Here is a 16694-nt window from a genome sequence, read left to right on the forward strand (position 1 = left end):
GACTGTAATGGGGCAAGAGGCCAATGGTTGTGAAGTGAGCATAGAGCTCACAGGTATGAGATGGCCGGGCAAAGCAGAAGCAGTGGTCAGTGCCTATGGCAGTATGTGGTTAAGGCTATCCACTGATGGAAGGAGGGTGGAGGGGGCTGGGCGAGGTGCTTCCAGGGACACGATGAAGACTCATCCTGGTTGGTTGAGCTGTGGGCAGATCCAGTGCAGGTTGTCAGCAGCTTTGGCTTAGCTGAAAGGTGGGTGAAGGAAGGCTGTTAAACACAACACAAACGGACCCTGGAGACTACATACAATAGGGTTAATATAAGAGATAAGAGTTTAATCCTGCCTAACTGAGAATGAAATGAACTTACAAAACAACGAGGTCTCTATCCATGGAAGATTCTATACAGTTTCAGGCTAATTCCCTAGTATCAATATTCCTAGCCAGGCAAGGTGGCTGTGTCTTTAATCCCAACATCAAGAACGCAGACAGGAACCTGCTGCGACCAGACTTACCTAACTGATGAGCTCCGATTCTCCGTGAGAGATTCTGCTTTAATAAACAAGGTGTAGAACAGTCACTCCTCACAACCAAACCAAAACATAGCAACCAAAGGCAATGTGAGGAAGACAGAGTTTATTTGAGCTTATTTTGGTTTTAGAGGGATGAGAGTCCCTAATGGTAGGGGAGGCATGGCATGAGGAGGGAGGGTGCCATCAGGAGGGAGGCGTGGCAGCAGGAGGGAGGGTGCCATCAGGAGGGAGGCATGGCAGCAGGAGGGAGGCGTGGCAGCAGGAGGGAGGCGTGGCAGCAGGAGGGAGGCGTGGCAGTAAGAGCAGAAAGCTAAGTCAACCACTGACTTGAAGCAGAAAAGAGGGAACTTGGAAGTGAAGGAAGACTTGCCCCTTACAGACCTACTTCTTTCAGCAAGGCTGTACCACCTCCTCAGACTGAGCCACCAACTAGGGACCACGAGTTCAAATGAGGGTTGTTTCTCATTCAAATCTCCAGAGGTGGGCCACGCCTGAGGAGTGATTCTAAAATTCACCTCTGACCTCCATACCCACGTGCACATAAGATGCCTTCTGACTTCCACACGTGCTGCACACACACACACACACACACACACACACACACACACACACACACACACACACACGGGGCGGGGAGAGAATGAGGGAGGGGAGAGACTCCAGAATTGGACTAAGTTAAGGCTTTAAAAAAAATTAATTCTAGGAGACCCTCCCCTAGACTCTCAGATCTCATACCTCTTCCTTTAGTGAGGTAGATGGTAGGGACGCACCAGCCATTTGTGGTGTGATATACATCCCAACACTTCATACTGCAATGAGTGAGGCTTCCTTCTCTGAGCCGAGCTGTCTCCCTTCTGCTTTCCTCTGCTGGATGAAGGTCTAACCTAGACCCTCGCTCAGGCTTGGAGAGGCTGTTGTAGGATCTGCACTGCCCCATTATCTTTCTTAGCTTTCTCAAAGCTACACACCTCACTTCAAATGCCTGCAGCATTCCTTCCTTCCTTCCTTCCTTCCTTCCTTCCTTCCTTCCTTCCTTCCTTCCTTCCTTCCTTCCTTCCTCCTTCCCTCCCTTTCCCTCTTTCTTCCTTTTTCCTTTTATTTTTTCTTTGTCCTCTTCCCTTTCTCTCCTCTCCATGCTAAATATTACCACATTTCTATGTATCCTGTCTTTTTTTTTTTTTTTTTTCTTTCCTCAAGTTCACTGCCTTTACAGCTTGGGATGTAGGTGGCTTGCAAGCTTCATTATGCACATGAAAAAAGAAGCCCTGATAGTGGCTAAGTGGCACACTTACTTTCCTGGCAGACCAACTGGGCCAGGACACAGTTTCTCAACTTCCTGGCTCAGCCCCTGGCCTGGACAGCACACTCTGTTTGCTAACAGCACTGTATTCACACGGCAGGAAAGCTTTTCTATGTGTGATCATTGGGAACCACTCCCAGGCCCTTAGAGATTCAGACTTTGAGCCTTTGCAGCAGCAGCAGCAGCAGCAGCAGCACTTCAGATGTCCAAGGACACACTCGTGCTGTATGACTCCCACCCCCCACCCCCGCCTCCATCTTTAAAGGTTGAGAGTCTGTCATTTTACAGTTTTGTTGGTGTAAAATTTTGGTTAAGAAAGATACAGTTCTGGGAATGGATGCTGGCATTAATTAACTCTCTCTCTCTCTCTCTCTCTCTCTCTCTCTCTCTCTCTCTGTGTGTGTGTGTGTGTGTGTGTGTGTATGTGTGTGTGTGTGCATATTTGTACAGCACATGGGTTACCTGTTTGGGGATAAGACCTTTTGGGGTTGGTCCTTGCCTTCCACCTTGTTTGAGACATGGTCCAAACAAGCATGAGCTAGGCTTGCTAGCCCTTGGACTTCTTCTGTCCCAGTCTCCTATCTCCCTATAGGAGCATGCTGGGGTTAAAGGTACTTGCGCTACTGTGTCAGAGTTCTCAGGATCCAAACTCAGGTCACACAGCTTGCATAATAAGCTTCTTTACACATAGATACATCTCCCCAGCCCATAGATGTTCTTAATGACAGGAAAATACATGCTGAACAGTGGTCAAATGGTTATATATATGTACACACACACACACACACACACACACACACACACAGGCATATACCACAAAAGTAGAGGCTTAAAAGTAGAGTCCCTATGCTGTCTTCTGGGTTGGTGGATGACGGGTTCAGCTGGGTGTCCCTACTCAGAGATTTCCCATTCCCCTGTGATTGCAGATACCGTGATGGCGAATGCCATACCTAACGGTATCGGTCAGGACACCCAAACCCCTGCCTCTAAGCCTTTGTCCCAAGGTTCCCCCAAAAAGCAAAGTGACATTCTGCCTATGCGTTGAACTGTCTCTTCTGCCATATTGCATCTGGTAGAGCAACCAGGAGCTACCCAGAATCAGAGTGATGGGGAACAACCTGACGGAGGAGGGGAAATGTGAGGCTTGGGAAGGGTGGGAGGGGAGATGTTCTTGAGGCCCTTCATCTTGGGGAAGCAACCAGCTCTCAGTGTGCTTTCAAGAGTCCTTGAGATCTTGAGTCAGGCAGGGAGGTACCCTCTTCTCAAGATTCCTTCTTGGGAGAGTGAATCCTCATGGTTTGTAGGAATTTGAAGGAATGTTGGCAATCCCTTGGGATCAGGGACTAGTTAAATGTAGAGTCAGAGAGAGATGCAGAGCTTTAAGAATACCATCACCCCTACTCACCCCTGGCTGATCAAGTCCTGGCCCGACAGGCTAGGGAACTTTTACAGGGGTTCTCTGTGTGCAATGAGCAAGAGAAGAATTCATTTATGGTGGAGAGATGGGTGTGGGAGCACCACCATGCTGGCTGTGGGAGAATCACTGAGCTAGGGTTAGGGTTGGCCAGTGGCCAGTACTGAGAGCTGGCTGAGCCCTTGCTGGGGAGGGCTGGATCTGTTAGGAGCTTATGTGTCTTGCCCAGCAGAGCTGTGCAAAGGCACCAGGGATGGTCTTCAAACATGCAGGAGTCACTCAGAGTTCAGAGACAGGGTCTACACAATCAGAATATGAAGTCCATGAAGTTAAATAGAGGCTTATGGGGGAGCCCCTGTCTTGGCAGATGTAGCCATTGGGAGAGCCCCCGTCTTGGCAGATGTAGCCATTGGTATCTGGTTGCACACAGACAGTCCATTTTTCCATGCAAGATAATTTCAAAGACTTTGGTACCTCCTGATATATGATAGAGTTCACATGCGGTTTGCAAATGTTCCCCAAACCTAGAAATATGAATATTATTAATATCTATTTTGAGACCAAGGCATCAAAGGAGGCCGATCTTTGATACCTGGTTTATAAGTAGGCCCTAAGTCAATGCTTTAAAAAAAAATCTCTAATTTTGTGATGGCTCAAGCATATTCACACACACACACACACACACACACACACACATTTGTGAATTCCGTGGGGGCGGTGAGAACAAAAGCAAGCACAATTTTGTTCTTTCATTTGGTGGGTGGAGCCGATGCATAGACGTGGGTGTTTCCGGTCAGTTACAGTCAGCTCTGGGCCTGGAAAAAAACAGATTCATTTACTGTGGGACATATACGAAGCCATGATTACCCAGGTCCCATCTTCATGATGATCAGGAAGGGAACTAATTTTGCTCCCAGGGAGATGAAGGCCACGTGGGGAAATATCTTTACATTGGTATCGACATATGCATGACCCGAGTCAACGGCAACATGAGTAGAGCCTAAATCATACTGTTCAGTTTGCTATCATCTCTGTACCCAGTCAGACACCTCTCCACTCGAAGCCTCCACCTGAGTCAAGGAGCCAGGTTTGCTGTCCATTCTCAGCCTCCTGTGGTCATTAGCAGAGACTGAGCACATTTTATCCTCCCTCTGTTGCTCCTTTCAGCTTTTCTGCCAGGTTAGGAGCTCCTTAGGAGCAGGATCCTGTAGCGGTGGCCATCTTTGTTGTCTTCCTCAGAGCCTTTTCACAGATGCTAACTGTCCCAGCTAATTGTAATTGTCCCGGCTGTTCAGTGTTCTCTCTGTCTGTCCGTCTGTCTGTCTGTCTGTCTCTCCTCTCTATCCTTAAGTGTAGAGAACACACCCTCAGTAGAAAGTTATTACTTGCAGCTCCAGGAACTGCAAAGCCCAAGATCAAGGTGACAATAAGTTTGATGTCCAGTTAGAGCTTGCTCTGTTCTGTGCTTCCACGTGATAGAATTTAACAAGCTCTCTAGGGCCTTATTTGTAAGGGTACCAGTCCCACTCATAAAGAGGAGGCCTCACGACATGCTCACCCCTTCACGGGCCTCACCCCCCAGTACTGTCATGGTGGAGATTAAGTTTCATTGTAGAGGCGTATGTGTGGTGGGAGACAAGCACTCAAACCCAAGAGTAACACCGTCTCATCTCGAGCGCGCCCCCAACTCGCCAGGAAGAACAATGCTGCAACAGGATCCTTCTGCACACGTTTATTCAGTCCTGTTTCTTCTTTCTTTATATCTCCCTTGTTTATATCTCCCTTGTTTATATCTCCCTTGTTTTTATATCTCCCTTGTTTTTATATCTCCCTTGTTTATATCTCTCCCTTGTTTATATCTCCCCCTTGTTTTTATATCTCCCCTGTTTTTATATCTCCCCCGAACCCTGGGCCTCTCACTCCTTTTATACTCTCAGTTCCCATCCACGCACAGCAGGCCACGCCGCCTCACCAGGCACGCAGCTTCAGCTAATCAGGGCAGCAGGGGCAAATCTCCATCAAACTGGATTCACCTGTATCCTGGTACACCTGCGCAGCACTCAAGATGTTTGTGTCTTATATGAGGAAGTCAGGTGAAAGTCATATGACTTAGCTGCAGTCTCTGGCGCCTTTGGGACTGCCGCCACACCCGCTCCCCACAATTCCCCCTTTTTTTCTTTTTTGGCAGAGAGAATGTCTGTAGATAGCCCCCCGCAGCCATGCCCCTTACCCGTCCTTGGGTGACAAACAGCATTGGTTTGATCCCTGTCTTAGGTTGGTGACATGCCCAGGGAGTCTTATCACTGACTACCTCTCTATTATGCCAAGCCACACCTGGGGAGATTGTGTTTTGCTTGCGGCAGGTGCATCAAAAGGCCAGGATGTTGATTAATCTACAGCCAGATCTTAATTGCTGCAAGCAAGCCTCATGGGTGAAGGTAGAGGTCTGATCCCCAGTGTGCAAGCATAGGGGCCCTACACAAAACCATCTCTTAGGCTCATCACCCAGAGAGGTCTTGGCCAGCTCCCGTGTCGTTTTTCCTGGGGGAAGGGAACTAGGACACTGAACCTTCATGCAATCAGACGTGCCTTCCACAGGATGCCAACAGCAAGCTATCCTCTGTGCAGTGCTTAGCCTCGCACCCCACGGCATAACGCAGCATAATTTCTTTTAGAGCGGCAAACCAAATCTGAGGAGATTGTCCCGCCTCCACTGCAGCAAAAGCCTACGCTACCATGGCAAAAGTGCGGACCGCACACTCTGCACCTAACACATGTGCCAAACACAAAACACACACACACTATAACAAGCATACATCCCAGGGCTCTCATCCCCACTCATCTTCCCTGAAGCAAGGGATAGATAGCCAGAGGGGCTATCTCTTTAAGGGGAATTCAGGGATCAAAAAGGCATGGAAAAATGTGAACGTCATGTCGAGCTGGTATCGGCTTCTGGAATACCGAAAGGATCTCCCATCTCGGCTCCATCCTTTGTGCTTGTGGGATCATCCACCACATCCACAGGGGCAACTGGATCAGGAGCCTCATTCTTGCAGCGTCTCACCAATCTCTCTGGCACCCAAAGAGGTTCCGTCTGGTCCTGTGGAAACACACAAACAGACCCTCTCGCCCACATCAACACCTGATCCGGTCGATCCCCAGTGGAGATGGACACAATACCTCGTGGTGATGAGACCATAACCTCAATCACCTGTGTGTCCATCTGGGGAGTCAATATGAGAGTCAAGTTTTCACTAGCTTCCCCTCTGTTGGGCAATAATTTCCGTGTCCTTATGGCAATCTGATTCACCTGCTTAAACACCTGCACTGGATATCCTGTCTGTTGTTGTGCAAATCGACCTTGATCAAGCAGCATATCTCTATCCCATGCAAATTTAGCTTGATCAGTGAAAATAGGACATCCCAGCAAGGAGAATCTATCCTCTTTCCAGACCTCCGGACAGAAGGTCTGCCTACAGGTGGCTGCTGAGGAGGCATAGGGAGGCGGCAAAAAAGCTAATTCGCCTTCCTCCTCTGCCTCAACTCTTTTATTTTGTCCTTTCTGTTCACCTGATAACACTGTGTCTCCTTTCTTTTTCCTTTTTCTTTTTAAGCCCTTCTCTTCCGACATACTTTCTTGTTGCTCTATAAGGATTTTCTGACCTGTCTTGACTGCCTCTACACACCGTTTCAAACAGTAACAGAGTCCATATATCAGAACAAACAAGACCAAAACTATCAGACCTACCCACAAAGGGTCAATGGGAGAAAAAAGCATAACTACACAGCGAGGATCTCTTGATCACTACACTGAGGTTATCATAGTTCCTTAACTTGTCCCAAAACCAGGAACCTTAACTTGTCCCAAAGCCGGGAACCTTTCGTTACCTTGTGCCTGCTTGCTGGCAACTTTATGCTCACCTCTACTTTATCCGAGGTCCTTCCCAAACTCCTGGGTTACTTTGTGCCTACTTCCTGGCAACTTTATGCTCACCTCTATTTTATCCGAGGTCCTTCCCAAACTCCTGGGGTTGCAAGTTTCACTCACCGTGAACTTACCCTGCCGGCAACCACTGACTGCTGAAAGTTCTGAACTCGGCGGGGGAGTCAGTTCCCAGTACGGGCCACCAATTGTCACGCCCACTCTCGACCAGCAAGAATGATGCTACCACCAGTCCTTCTAACAGCAGTTTATTTAGTCCTCATCTTTCTTCTTTCTCTTAAAAATATCCCCCTTTAACCCGGCGATCAATTTGGGAGACTTACCAGTACCGTTCCCCAGCTGAAGAGTTCTGAATCCACACCAGATCCTTCTCAACAGTCTGTTTTACAGGAACACTTCATTAACCACCCCTTCCCCGTGATGCAGTTCTGAATCCTCCCTGTAGTAGGGGGTCTTCGCTCGTGACTGAAGATGTTTCTTTTTCCCGGGTTTCAGCACCAACTCTCGAGCGCGCCCCCAACTGGCCAGGAAGAACGATGCTGCAACAGGATCCTTCTGCACACGTTTATTCAGTCCTGTTTCTTCTTTCTTTATATCTCCCTTGTTTATATCTCCCTTGTTTATATCTCCCTTGTTTTTATATCTCCCTTGTTTTTATATCTCCCTTGTTTATATCTCTCCCTTGTTTATATCTCCCCCTTGTTTTTATATCTCCCCTGTTTTTATATCTCCCCCGAACCCTGGGCCTCTCACTCCTTTTATACTCTCAGTTCCCATCCACGCACAGCAGGCCACGCAGCCTCACCAGGCACGCAGCTTCAGCTAATCAGGGCAGCAGGGGCATATCTCCATCAAACTGGATTCACCTGTATCCTGGTACACCTGCGCAGCACTCAAGATGTTTGTGTCTTATATGAGGAAGTCAGGTGAAAGTCATATGACTTAGCTGCAGTCTCTGGCGCCTTTGGGACTGCCGCCACACCCGCTCCCCACAGTCTCATTTCTCAGGGAGTTGAGGTAACCTTGCAGCTGTACCTCAGTACTCAAAAGGCTGTGTGTTCCCTTCCCTTCCAGAAGGCAGCTTGGCCTTTTTTCTCCTAGACCTAACCACCTATCATAAAACCCTAAAGCTTTCCTCTTGGCTGTCCCTTATGTCCTACACACTCTTGTTGTGGTACGTGGAGGTGTACAACACACACACACACACACACACACACACACACACACACACACGAGTAAAGTAAAACCTATTTAAGTCTTTAGTCGCCAATTTCAGGCTTCTAAGATTTTTGCTCATTTTCAGGAGGGAGACAGGCTTCAGGGAGGAAGAGTGACATGTCTGAGATGTGAGAATAACCAGGCCCCTGCAGCTGGTTTTATTGAGCAGCCCTTTTGAGGTTTCTCAGAAGAATTCATAACCGAAGCCCAGGAGCTGAGGTTGTCTGGTAACCACAGGGCCCCTGGGGGATGGTGCCCTTTCTTACTTCTTTCTAACTGTGTTTCTCTTCCACTGAAGAGCCCACGGAAGCCAAATGCCAGCAAGCTGCCCTGAAAGCAGGCCTTGTATTAGGCACTTACCCCAGTGAAGAATGCTTCTCTGTCTCCTTCTGATGGCCAGGGTGGGTGGAACTTTCTGGAGAGTGGGCAGCCCTGGGATCCTTCTTTAAATGCATCTCCTGTGAGCTGAAGGTGGGTAGATCATGGAGAAGGCCATTAACAGGATTGTCAGGAACTTGTGAACGCAGGGAACAAAATGGACTCTGGAAGCTGTAGGTAGAGGCATGCCCATGGACCCAGCTCCCATACAGGCCATAAAGGAGACCTTTGCCCCAGAAGGGCAGCTTGGCTTCATCCCACCTTAATCTCCCTGATCTAACGACCCAATCAGGAACCCCCATGTCTGTGTTGTTCCTGGTCTCTGCCCAGTGTTGACCTAGGCCTTCCTGGGTATGTCTTTCTCCCTTTCCTCTCTTGTTCCTGTAAAGTGGCTCAGCTTTGGCTGTAGATGTCCTGTGGCTTTTCCCCCTTCTCGACTGCAGGCCTGAACCTTTTCCTAGACCAGCAAACACCTCCATTGCATGCCCAGCCTTTGCTTTTCTGTTTTCTTAAGATAGTCTTTGGTATCTAGCCTCTTGGTAGACATTTTTACTGGGACAGACCTCAGACCTGACCAGTGGGTGGTAAGGAGATCTCTGGGACATGGTGTAGTTTGGAGAAGGCAGCTGTGATTCCAGGGCTACAGGCAGAGCACATCCTGAGTACTGTGTACCCTTCTAGAGCCCCACCTCATGGAACAGTCTGAGCCTTTTTCTTTCATCCCTTATGGGTTCTATTCCTTGGCCAGGAAAGGCCAGGGCCTGAGTGCAGGAAGCTTTCATGTGGTGGTCGGATGAACAGTGATAGGAGCTGCTAGACGCTGCCCTCAATGCCCTTGCATGCTTGCTCCAGCCAAAGGCAAGAGTGTTTCATGTGGAAGCTTTTGTCCCTTGCTTGGGAAAGCAAAGGTGAGGCTATCTCATTATGTGGGCCACTGTTGTAACAAGGAAGGGACATGTGGCTGCTGCTTATCCTTAGAGCCATGCCAAGAGCCTACTAGTTCAAAGACACCACTGTGTACCGAGAGCCAAAGCTCAAGGCAGACAAGAAGTTGGCAGTAGGCAGAGAAGGCTGAGGTGATCAGAGTTAAAGCCAGCTGTGTTCACTGTAGTTCTGTGTTCTAGAGAGCTCTTATTTATGTCTGCCATGTTAATTCTGAAGGAAAGCTATGTGGTTCTCTCTGAGCAAGGTCCTGGGAATGTGAGTAGGCTTCATTGATTTATCCGAACACAAATGTCGGAAGAGGTTGCCATGAAGAGATTTGTCAATCCTTTATTGATATCAGGATTTTGTAAGCACATCAGATATTGGTTTCTCCTCTCCCTCCCTCTGCCTCTCAATTTCACTGCTAACTGACATCTTACTTTGGGAGATGGTGTCTTCAGAATTTCTTCAGTTCAGGTCTGGAGCCTGGAAGCTTAGGCTCAGGATGGCAACATAGTTGGGTTCTGGTGAGGGCTGCAGATTGTCAACTCTCATTTGTAGTCTCATGGGAGACAGACTGTATTAGTTCATGTTTCACTGCTGGGACAAAATGCCTGATGAAAATAATTCAAGGCAGGGCTTGTTTTGTCTTCCAGTTGTGAGGGTGAAGTCCAGCATGGTGGCAAGAGCATGAGGTGGCTGGTCACATTGCATTCACTGTCAGGAAGGAGACAGGTGATGACTGGTGGTCAGCTCATGTTTTTCTTTATGTTTTATATGGGACCCCAGCCCATTGATGACCCGCAGAGACCCTCTAGGTACCCAAGGAAAGCAGTGAGGTGTAGGTGACTGGAGCCAAAAGCTGATGACTTATTTTTGCAAGTTTAATTCTCTCTTGCTATTCTGTGCCCAAAAGTTTCTGGCTAATAACTCTTGAAGATAGACAGAGCTTGGGTTCTTTTCTCTTTGATTGATGGGCCTCTCACTGGCCAGGCCAGAGGCTTGGAGTTTGTTAACTCTTTGTGAGCCAGAGAGAAAAGAAAAGTAAAGAAGAGAAAGTCAGACACACAGACACAGACACATGCACCCTGGGTGAAGCAGAAAAGGGCTACACTAAGCCTTAATTTTTGCTTTCAGATTTTTATAGTGTTTTTAGACAAAAAGTCTTCTATGTAAGAAAAAAATTACCTCACAGATAAAATGTTACACAAAAAGGAAATTACAGAAGGATGTTGATAGTAAGTTCAAAGCAGTGTTTCATTCTATAAGCTCATTATAAGTTCAAAGCAATAGTTTCACATGGCCTTGTTTTATCATAGGGTGCACCTGTAGCTTCATCCCTGGACCTGACCTAGAATGCATGTTTTTCCTTGATCACAAGTCTGTCCCAAGTCTATTTCTCACCTTAGTGCAATTTATAAAAGCTCGTTGTATCCCTAATCTTGCAGCCTTTAATTACTTACCTACTATGATGAGGGGGCACGCTCTATTCTTGACTCTAACTTTATTACACCTTTCTGGCAAAACAACTAAAACCATCTCCTTAAACTTTATTTCTAAAATTATTTGAATCAAATCAGGGTTTCTATAAAGTCATTAATTCATCTAAACAGCATTAATTAATGAAAGCTTATCTTCATCTTTATCTACAGGAAATGTGCCCAATAGGGTGGGCTATCACCCAGGAAGTAATCACAGAAGGCTATAGGCAGTGAGGGTCTCCCAGTGTCCATTCACACCAAGTCACATAAACGAGGAGCGTGGTAATAACAAACATGAGAAAGTACACCAGTAGCAAGAAGTGATCTTGGGACTAAGTCTTTGGGACCATGCCTCGCCATAGTGCACCCATCACAGAGAGTGAGGCAACAGGCTGTCTCCAGGGAGCCCACTGCAGGGACCTAACTTGCTCACTGCAGCTCCTCTTGCATGCTGTCCACCAAGCACCCACATCTATGGCAGGTCTTTCTTCTTCACTGAAAAATTTCTAGAAATACTCTTAATAGCACATCAAGAGGCATGTTTCCGTGGCAATTGTAGTCCAGTTAAGTTGACAATGAAGATTGTTCATCCATCACAGACAGCTGGTTTTCCACTCTCCCCTCCCCCTCCTCTCTGTTCTCTTCTTTTACATCATCCATTCCTAAGTACTCTGCCTACATTACCTAGTCACCTTCCAGAGGCCCTATCTTCAAATACTATCACATTGAAATTAGAGTTTCAATGTATGAATTTTGTGGGTACGCAAACATTTAGCCAACAATGAAGAAATGGCCCTGAGGGGGATTCAAGCAACAGGGGTAAGCAACCCAGAAAGTACAGGGGTAGGGCGTGGCCCTGAGTTAGGCCGAGCAGAGACTGTTGCAGATGGGGCTTCCTTCCTCCTCACTATAAGATCCAGTGTGTTCTATAGGCTAAGGACAGAGGGGACGCAGGGAGGGAGGAAGGAAGGAAAACCTATAAGGGTATTTACTGTGAGGCAATTGACATGGGGTAAAAATTCATTTGTCTGCTCATTTACTTCAGTTTTAAAAGATGGTCTCAGTCTATACAGGTTAACGTAGGGAGCTCACCATGTGTAGTGCAGGTTAACCCAGGGAGCTCACCGTGTGTAGTGCAGGTTAACCCAGGGAGCTCACCGTGTGTAGTGCAGGTTAACCCAGGGGGCTCACCGTGTGTAGTGCAGGTTAACCCAGGGAGCTCACTGTGTGTAGTGCAGGTTAACCCAGGGAGCTCACCGTGTGTAGTGCAGGATACAGGGTTGCCTTGGGCTTAGATTAATCTTAGCCCTCTTAGGGGCTAAGATTTATGGAGGTGAGCAACCACGCTGGTCTTGGGAAGTAAATATTCATGTTACCATTGGACAGATAAGAAACTGAGGCTCCGGGCTTCCATTTTGCAAGTTTCTGTAGTGTGTATGATAGTGCTGAGTATCTCTTCAAATGTCAGGATGTGAGACATAAAAATTTAAGGCTGAGGGTACAACCCAACATAGCATAGGTAGGGTTATGAGTTCTACCCCTGGCACCACAACGAATCAGGATAACAATACAACAGCAAACAGACAAGCTCCCCTCCCCCTCCCCAAACAATACCATTTAAAATCATAATGCCCTACCCAACTCCAAAGTTTTGTTCCTGTGAAGACCCTTCTTGGGGGCAGTTTGGTTTGCTCTCTGCTCACATGTGAGGGGAAGGAAGAAGAGACTGTAACCAGAGCAAGGGAACGATAGCACCAGCTCGGCTACCCTCCGCTCAGTGTGGACTTGCGCAGTGGAGGCTGGACTTGCGCAGTGGAGGCTGGACTTGCGCAGTGGAGGCTGGACTTGCGCAGTGGAGGATGAACTTGCGCAGTGGAGGCTGGACTTGACAAAGCAGGAGCGGGTGGTCGATAGAAGCCTTGAATCGTTATATTCTAGCTTCATCAGAGTCAGCTCCTGCTCTCCCCTGGAGCCCAGGGCCCCGTCTCCAGAGCTGGTGTATACACACAGTTTTTAGGTAGCCCCGAGTTTTCTCAGGCAGGCACTGTGAAGGGTGTGCAGGCTATGCCATCCTAAAATGAGGATGCAAACTTAAACACTGTTCACATTCTCTCAGGTCTTGATGGGCAGTTGGTGGGACGCTTTTAGAAGCAGGCTTTGAACTTGGTAGGAGTCTGGTCAGAGAGCATCTGTCACTACTCTCCAAACCGAGGAAGTGGACAGATAAGGAAAAAGCTTTAGAAGAGAGTTGGGAAATGGGGAGGCTAATGGCCACAAGGGAGGGATGGGCTGGGGAATGGAGCTGAGACCAAAGCTGATAATTTTTGAGGCTGGGAGACTAGGCTGTGGTTTAATATTGTGCAAATGGTATTTCCTGTCACATGAATAAAATATTGCACATCTGTGATTGAATAGTATGGGGTGCGCAACATATGTGCTCATAAAACGGCCCGTGCTGCCTTGGCCTTGGAGTGACCTAGATGGGGGCAAGGCGCGCACATGCTCCTTTTGTTTTCGTTTCAAACTCTTCAAGGGAAAACTTCCCTGGGACTGGTCACCACACCATCACAGCAAATTTTTTTTGAGGGGGGGGGGCGGGGAATTCTTCATAATGCCCTCACTGTGGGCTTGGCTTCCTGAGTACCAACCCTGAGGGTCCCAGCCCTCCCAGAGCACACAGGAGAGGCTTCACTGAGGCAGCCAGGGTCCATCTGGTTACAAAGTAGCTTTGGAGGAGTCTGGAATGCAGGAATCTGAGAGTTCCTTATTTGGGAGGGCAGCCAATGAAGCCAAGCGGATATTGACCCTAAGACATTCTTTCTTTAGATTGTTCAGCATTGTTACAGAGCAAAAAGCCAGAGTCAGAGAAGTTCAGCCTTGGTAAGAGCCCAGAGGCTGAAGCGGGAGTCTGCCTGACCATGACAATGGGGTACAGCTGATAGCTTCCAGGGATGGACGGCTTCAGCGTCTGTCCTCCCCCAACATCTGGAATGTATGGAGGAGTATACATTAGGGACCATGTAAAAGGAGTCTGTTCCTCTCCACACACCGGCAGTGACGTGGAGACAAAGCCACAAATGATCCGGAATGTGGCTTTACCAGCTGAAGGCCCCCGAGTCGGATTTCAACAATCTTCAGGAGATGGTAGAGCTTTGTACATTCCTTCCTTGAATGGTTTCTGAGGAAAGGCCAAGGAAAAGGAAGCTGGGCTAGAAGAGCTGAGGGCAAAGAACAGCAGAATAGAGGGACCCTGGGCCGTGCGGAGGGGACGGAAGGACTGTGTAAGGAGCAAGATAGAATTTGGGCAATTGGTGCACCAAGACTGCTCTGAAGGGCCAGTCAAGTAGGGACAGGAAGCAGGTTGGCCTGAGTTAATAAAGGTAGTCTCAGAAGTGAGCCTAGCCTGATCGTGGCTGGACTCTTGGGGTTGGGGGTTGGGGTGTTGCAGGGGTGTCTGTCCCAGAGTTTGCCTTTCCTAAAGCTTGTTGGTCCAAGACACCTGTGGTAGGTGAGAAACAAACTCTTTCCAGGCTCACCCTTCTTTAGTTCCTGGCTCTAGGGAGGGACCTCGGCAGCTGGGAGCTGTTTCCTTGAGGAAGGGTGTGGCAGTGACAACCTCCCTGCCAGGAGGTCAAAGGGATCTTGGGAGTATTGGACTTTGGCATCTAACAGACCTGGTTTCAGCCAGGTTCTGCCTCTTGCGAGCTGCGTGACTTTTGGCAAGTAGTTTAACCTCTCTGACTCCTCTGAAGCGCCGGGTGTTAAACAAGACGAGACCTATGTGCAGCTGTTAGACAAGAGTTGTTGGTAAATGTTTTGTTAGTCGCACTTTCTTCTTAATGCTAAAATTCAATGACTCTTTGAACTGCATGTGTGTGTGTGTGTGTGTGTGTGTGTGTGTGCTTAGAGCTTTTAGAAAAAGGAGAAAAGTCCACTTGAGGTTATTTTATCAACAATGTATGGAGTTCTGTACTTTTTGCCGGATTTTTGTAGAAAAAGTAGAAAATGTCTTTACAAATGAGACAGGATCTCTGCTTGATAAAGCTGACTGAAAGAACAGGCAGTGTTTCCCTCTGACTTGAAAGTTTATCCTGGGATAGTCTTAGAGATGATGTTTCATAGTAGAGCTTCGAACCTGCAAGGCATGTGATAATGTTATTGTTGAAGGTAAGGTATTGTTGCTTTTATCTTGTGTGTGGGTTGTATGTATGGTGCATGTGTGCATGCCTACATGTTTATCTATGTGAGTGCTGGTGTCAGTGCCCTGTTTTAAGTGTGGAGGCTGGAGAATAACCTGGGTGGTCCTCGACTTCCACCCAGTTTGAGGTAGGGTCTCTCATTTGCTTCTGTGTATACCAGGCCGTGTTAGCTGATTATTGAGCTTCCACTGGCCATAGGCATGCTGGGAACACACACACACATACACACACACACACACACACACACACAGACACACACACACACGCACCCACACTTACTCTCTCTATCTCTCTCTGTGTCTCTCTCTGTTTCTCTGTCTCTGTCTCTTTCTGTCTCTGTCTCTTTCTGTCTCTGTCTCTTTCGGTCTCTGTCTCTTTTTGTCTCTGTCTCTGTCTCTTTCTGTCTCTGTCTCTTTCTGTCTCTGTCTCTTTCTGTCTCTGTCTCTGTCTCTCTCTGTCTCTCTCCTTTCTGCTGTGCCTGGCTTTATTTGTGTTCTGGGGATTCAAACTCAGGACCTTATGCTTGCATGGTGAGCACTTTTCCCACTGAGCCATCTCCTTATTTGTGGTTATCTCTGTAGTACAAGAGTTTGATTTCTTAACTGGCAGAAAGAATAATGTATCTTTTTTTTTTTTAGCTTTGCTGTAGCCTATTCTGTTTCTAGCCCACCCTTTAGAACAGGGTAGGGGTAATTGCTGTGGAGATCCCCTAATTTGGAGGGGGTTAAACTCTTAGCAGATTCTGAATGCACTTGATAGATTTGTTGAAGGGGAAAAGGCTTGTGTCATGGTTTCCTGCAGCCCCGTTTTTCCTGATGTGAATAGCCAAACACAGCTACTTTTAACTTGCTCTCAAGTTCAGTCGTCCCAAAGCCGCTATGAGACTGGCTACTGTGAAGAAACTGTTGTTTTACAGAGAAGCAAACATCTCCCTGAGGAGTCTTAAATATCAAAAACGGGTTTCTAGAAATTTCTGCCATAATAAAATTTCTATGCCCTAGATAGGATCTTGGTGTCCTGCCATATTTCTGGGCCTAACTGGAGCTATGTTCTAGAAGTTCGCTCCTAATCCAGATGGACTGCACACAGACCTCTGAAGGGTTGGGGCCACAGGAAGGCCATGGCCTCACTGGCAGGGAAGGAGCCTGAGTCAGACAGAGGAATCTTTGCCTCTGAAGGAAGTAGCAGAGATAGGAAGGAGACAGGAATTCCTGGGCCCTGAACCAACTAGATTCCAGACCTTGGAAGATGCCCAAATGCTGTTTAAATGAGATATTGCTCATGCATGGCTGTCAGTAGTGAGTAGGGG

The 16694-nt window shown here is 47.7% G+C and overlaps 1 protein-coding gene and 1 long non-coding RNA gene across 6 annotated transcripts in view; one reads left to right on the top strand and one right to left on the bottom strand.

The window, feature by feature from the left end:
* The window catches only part of Ston1 (stonin 1), a 50251-nt gene that overhangs the window by 14918 nt on the left and 18639 nt on the right, over positions 1-16694 (top strand). The window contains exon 1 of one of the 4 annotated variants that reach the window (NM_029858.2): positions 14023-14330. The exons of 2 other annotated variants lie outside the window; for them this stretch is intronic. The gene's annotated coding sequence lies outside the window, so the exon portion shown is untranslated. Of the gene's footprint in view, positions 1-14022; positions 14331-14738; positions 14994-16694 lie in introns of those variants that run through there. One more of the 4 variants, XM_006525112.4, reaches the window with a different exon arrangement.
* On the bottom strand, positions 617-12967 carry Gm31704 (predicted gene, 31704). 2 transcript variants are annotated; one of them, NR_166676.1, is made up of 4 exons: positions 12824-12967; positions 10146-10422; positions 8764-8868; positions 617-4057 (listed from the first exon to the last, which is right to left on the bottom strand). It is a non-coding gene; the product is annotated as a predicted gene, 31704 (long non-coding RNA). The 2 variants fall into 2 exon arrangements; NR_166677.1 differs by lacking the exon at positions 10146-10422.

This window comes from Mus musculus, chromosome 17 (genome assembly GCF_000001635.26).
Source record: "Mus musculus strain C57BL/6J chromosome 17, GRCm38.p6 C57BL/6J".
Classification (NCBI taxonomy): Eukaryota; Metazoa; Chordata; class Mammalia; order Rodentia; family Muridae; genus Mus; species Mus musculus.